Below are 5,967 nucleotides of genomic sequence, written 5' to 3'. Positions count from 1 at the left end.
CCCGCACAAGCCAGTCCAGGGGCACTGGCAACGTCCACGCTCAAAATGGTGCATCTCATGTGCCACCCGCACAAGAACCAGTCCAGGGGCACTGGCAACGATCTTACTTGGCTTGCCGGGTCTTCTCACGCACAGCACATTTCCAAAGGTCTCGGTCAGTAGTCATCGCCTCGGTGAGGCCCAATGTATGAAGGTCTTGCCTCACCACCTTAGCCCAGGTCTTCCTGGGCCTACCTCTTCCACGGGTTCCCTCAACTGTTAGGGTGTGGCACTTTATCACGCAGCTATATATATATATATATATATATATGTGTAGATAGATATAGGTAAATGAATTTAAATTATCAGTTAAACAAATGGAGTGTGATGTTCGTGAATAGCATAGGAATATGCAAATATTTGCATAATCTTTCCAATGTTATCATCTGACAAACTGTGTGGCACCCAGGTTCTTAATTTAAACTCTTGACCAAGTATTTACAATATTTATGAACGTATTAGATGTCAACTGATTCGAGTTTTGAAGCTAATTTTCTCTCCGTAGAGAATTGAGATGTGCTACTCTTCTCAACACTTGTCATTATCTCTAAATATTGGCACCATTTTTATTGTATTTGCCCCAACCTCAGTAACATTCTTTTTCTTTTTTTTTCTAAGTATTCTTTAATGTATGTCCTCATGTGAGTGCAAGACAGGTCATATATACCCCCCCCCCCAAAAAAAAAAATTGCCTGGTGCATTGACTCCTGTCAATATTTGTAAAGTGTGTAAAAGATAGGATAGATTTCCTCTTCATTGTAATCCGAGAAAAAATTAAGCTTAAACAAAGGGAAAGTACGTTTAAACATCTTTGTGAAACATACTTTTACCTATGGGAACAACCTGATCGTTGCTTTAAAAAAAATTTTTTTTGTGTGTGTTATTTATAGATTTCTTGAATTTATTTACAGTAATTATTTTTAGGTTCCTGGCCTAAAAATCTTATATTTGTCATCTGGGGTTATATTTTATTTCACGTATTCTGTATGATGTACATACTCAGCATTCTTGTTGCATACAATTTAACAATGATAGTTATGCTATGGCATAACACCTGTAATCTGGTCTTTCCAAAAGAACTGAGCTTACCTATTTTGATTAATATAAAATGCAACATGCAATTATTCTTGTCTTAGTAAATTAAAATTTATCATGACATATAGTGTTTCTGTTTAAGTTGACAGATGGATATCTGTTTTATCTTTTAGAATTTGTACTAAATAATTATAAGTTTTCCTTTTATCACACACACTGCTATAATAACCAGTTCAAAATAATTCTTTTACTTTCTACAAGTTAGCTGTCATAAAATGTAATTTTGTTACTTTGTTGCTTACAAACTTGTTGGAATAATAATATCTTTGCTTGGCATATTTCTACACATATCAATGGTAACTCTTTTGTTGTCTCTGAGAGGTGTTTATCTGCTGATGGAAAATATATTGGCTCTAGGAAAGCTAGGAGGCGTCTCTAACTGAATATTATTATCTAACAGCTGTTAGTTGGTTTCAAATTCTTCAAATGGATGATTTTTCTCTCAACTCTATTCATATACAGTATATTTGTTTAGTCATTTCTATGTTTGGTATGTGCTGCTATTTCCATCCTAACTTTCTATCTACTCTTCGAAGACAACTAACTCAATTGTTATAACCACTTTCACCTTCTCCATGGTCACTGAATAATGGTTTAAATTTTAGTATTAACCCACCCTTTCGTCATTTCTTTCTTTCTGACCATTTCCCTAAAATGCTACATTGTTTCTATATTCCTCTTTACTTATATTTTCCCTTTCCCATGCTTCCCTTCTATCCATCTATCCAGCCTCCTTCCTTCCCTCTTCCTCTCTTCCACCCTCTCTTACCTTCCACTCTCCCCTTCCCTCCACCCCAATGTTCAACAATTGGTAAAACAGTGACTAATAAAATTTCAGCTTGTCAAAATAGGTAAAATAGCAAATCAATTTTTAACATACATCAACTGTAGGAACAAAAGTGACATCTGCTGCATTAATTAATAATTTTAAAAAATGCACATGAATTTTTCTACTCAGACTGCTGAAAGAATGGAACTACCTATCTATTGTATAAACATGCTTACACTAAGTACTCCATAGACACATGTACTCTTGGCATAGACAGATTGAATGTGACACAGCATATGATGAGGCTGGCTCTTTGAATTATAGGTGCAGTTCATCATTATTATCATGTTTTATTGCACGTTCGGATAACCTCTACTCAACTGCTCAACATCGAGACTTCTCCCTCTATATCTACGTATTGGGCTAGCCTACTTCATCGTCTGGGGGGCGTTGACACAACACCTCCCCCTTTTGAGTTTTTTAAACCCAAATTTATCAATTTTATTTCCTCGGTGAGAAACTGGCATATCTTTTTCTCTTAGCGTTAATTTCCTTCATTTCTGTAGGTTTTCTCTTCTATTTCGGTACTATTCGAAACCTCGTCGCCACTGTTATATCGCAATACTACACAGTGGCTGTGTGAGTGTCCTGTCCATAGCGGGGAATATGTACATCACAGAAACCATGAAACTGGCCCTATGAGTTTATAAGACTAAGAAGGATCTTTTACCTTTTTTTTGCCCCAGCATGACTGTAGTCTAATGACTGAAACAAGTAAAAGATTAAAAAAAAAAATACCTGAAATACTTGGGGCTTGAAGGAATTTTGACCCTATTTATCTAGCTGGAGAAAAGACAACAGGTATTCTGGGCAAGTTATCCATAACCACAGTAGACAGGCTAGTCATCTATCCAGAGTGTAGTTGTGTCTTTAAACCATCTAATGCTGCAGAATCAGTTTTAGGAATCTTTGTAGTTCTTGAAAAGTCTGTGTTAGTTGTAATTTCTGGTTTTCTTGTTATTTAAATGAAGAGTTTAATTTAGAACTGCTTTGTATTTTTTTTGTTTTGTTTGAGAAGTTAAAAGGAAAAGAGAGTGAGAGAAAAAAATAAAAAGCAAAAAAGCCTGCAGTATTTTTCGGACTTGGATGTCGTTCTAAGTGGGAAGCCATCATAAATGTTATTCCCAGTGACATAACACAATATTGCCTTTTTTTTACCTTTTGATCTGTTCACATGGCTTATCTAATGTTTGCATCAAAATAATTCAGTTCATTAGATCTGTGTGATAGAGAGATAAATAAAAAATAAAAAAATATGATTAAAGAAAGATTAGAAATAACTGAAAAAAAGAAACATGTGAGGCTTTTCTGGCTGTAAAGGAAATTTTGCTAAGTGCATACTTTTGGACTTCTAAATTAGTTATTAACATTTCAGCTGAGAAAAGTGATAAGAACAACAAACAGATTTGTGGATGTCCTACTTTGTATCATAAAAGCATAAATTAAAATGATCCCTTTTTTCTTTGTTTTTTTTCTTTGACTTTTCTTTGGCCCTTTGAAAAACATTTGCTTTTAAATTATTTATTAAATGTAAATTACACTGTCTATATAGAAAGAAGGGATTCCTTAATAATGAATGCTACTTTATCATATACTTGTCCATGTGTGTTCATGCTATGGAAAAATAAATGATTTGGGATGAATGCCTACTTTACATTTATGTTTTCTATTAGATTACTTGTAATATTGTTATATTTCGGGATGGTCAGTTTCTCTTTTTCCCCCCAAATTAACCACATACACTATATATTCGTTCTTCACTTCAGCTTTATTGTTGTTCTTATTTTAGTGTCCTTTGTCTGGAAATCTTTCGTCACACTCTTGTCCTTGTTTACTCCATCCTCTGGACTAAACAGGACAGGAGGAGACATATAGGATGGGGAGTTGCCTCAGAGGTCACAGGATGTGTGATGAAAGATTTCAAAGGACACTAAAATGAGAATAATAACAAAGCTGAAGTGGAGGACGGACGATTAATTAGCAAACCCCCACTAAGAAAAAAAAATACAAGAAAACAAACAAACAAAAAATAACCTTCACATCACTCTCTCTCTTTTCCTTTCTGTGTGTATGTGTGTGTGTAATATATATATATATATATATATATACGGCGAGCTGGCAGAAACGTTAGCACGCCGGGCGAAATGCTTAGCAGTATTTCATCTGCCGCTACGTTCTGAGTTCAAATTCTGCCGAGGTCGACTTTGCCTTTCATTCTTTCGGGGTTGATTAACTAAGTACCAGTTACGTACTGGGGTCGATATAATCGACTTAATCCGTTTGTCTGTCCTTGTTTGTCCCCTCTGTGTGTAGCCCCTTGTGGGTAGTAAAGAAATAATATATATGTATGCATGCAAATTGGCAGAGTTGTTTGGGTATTGGATAAAATGCCTGATTTCAGCTCTTTGTAGTGTGAGTTCAAGTCATGCTGTTTAGCTTTGCTTTTCATTCTCTTTGGGTCAATAAATAAAACATAAGTTGCTATCTCTTCCCCTTCCCTCTCTCTGGACGAAATTGGCTATTGTTAGATCTGGAAAGGAATGTGCTTTGCTAGGATTACATGTGCTAGACACTGTATAACATGTTCATCATTCTCTTATGTGATGGGTGCTGTGGATGCTGTACCTTCAGAAACTGGGAGGTCCATAGGGTCATTAATTTAATATTGATAGGAGTGAAGACCCATGTCTTTGGTACAGCAGCAAGGCCTGGAATCATGTAGATAATGATAATCTTGATATAATATATGTATGTATGTGCATCTGTGTGTGTGAAGATGCATGCCTCAGTGGTTAGAGCATTGGGCTTACAATTGTGGGGTTATGAGTTCAATTCTTGGACTGGGCTGTGTGTTGTGTTCTTTATTTTCATTGTCCCAGTCCACTCAGCTGTAGAAATGAGTTATAACATCACTGGCGCCAAGCTGCTTTGGCCTTTCCCTTTCCCTTGGACAACAACAGTGGTGTGGAGAGAAGAGGCTGGTATACATGAGTGACTGCTGGTCTTTCGTAAACAACCTAGCCAGGATTTGTTCCTCAGAGGGGAACCTTCAAAGTGCAATCCCATAGTCATTTGTGACCGGAGGATGTCATTTACTTATATATATATTTCAAAATTGTGTTGTCTTTTTTTAAATTTATTTATTTAAGCTATATTTCAAAGGAGCAAATATTATTTATTCTGTTTGTAAATCGAGAGGTCATGTACTAGTTACTATAATAATCAGGCTGGTAAATTCTGTTGTGTTAGCATTTAATGATATTATCACATGTTTCTATCTTCTTTTTTTTGTATGTATGTATATTTTTTAAAATGAAGTTCATGTGACCATAATATAAACAAACAAGTAATTACTTGAACATTATTTCAAGCCCCAAGAATATATCTATTGTGAATATAAAAGAAAGAGAGAAAGAAGGAAGTTTTCAAAGATGAAAAGAATTTTATATTCATTTGTACTGACATTTAATATAAAAGAAAAAGATTAAAAAAAAAACACAGTTCAAATACATGACTTTGTTATTTGGTTTTCAAAAGCTGTTTAATCCAGCAATATTAAAAAATGTTTCTAGTGCTAATATGTATGACTATTTATGAATTAGTTAATGGTGATTAATGGTGGGCTTAATAGTAATCTTGATGTTTTTGTTATGAGCTTTTAAATATAGCCTTTGCCCCAGTATGACCACAACCAGATGATTAAAAAATGAGTAAGAGAGAAATGTTTTTTTTTTAATCATATCATTTTAGTTCATGGAGCCTGGTGTTGCCATCCGGTTTCACCAGTCCTCAGTCAAATCGTCCAACCCATGCTAGCATGGAAAGCGGACGTTAAACGATGATGATGATGATGATACTAAGAGATCCAATGTTTATATTTATATTTACATTCTTAGTATCTGTATTATAACCCATGATTAGATGCTTTCAAGTATCCTTCTTCATGTGTTTGTGTGTAAATATATATATATATATATATATATATATATATATATATATATATA

General features: G+C 34.7%; 1 protein-coding gene across 3 annotated transcripts in view; it reads left to right on the top strand.

The window, feature by feature from the left end:
- Window positions 1-5,967, top strand: part of LOC106868006 (rho guanine nucleotide exchange factor 28) — a 561,000-nt gene that overhangs the window by 85,740 nt on the left and 469,293 nt on the right. The gene's annotated exons all lie outside the window — the stretch shown is intronic.

Source organism: Octopus bimaculoides, chromosome 2, assembly GCF_001194135.2.
Source record: "Octopus bimaculoides isolate UCB-OBI-ISO-001 chromosome 2, ASM119413v2, whole genome shotgun sequence".
Taxonomy (NCBI): domain Eukaryota; kingdom Metazoa; phylum Mollusca; class Cephalopoda; order Octopoda; family Octopodidae; genus Octopus; species Octopus bimaculoides.
Note: the sequence above shows the minus strand (reverse complement) of the source record. Positions and strands in the feature narration are given on the sequence as shown.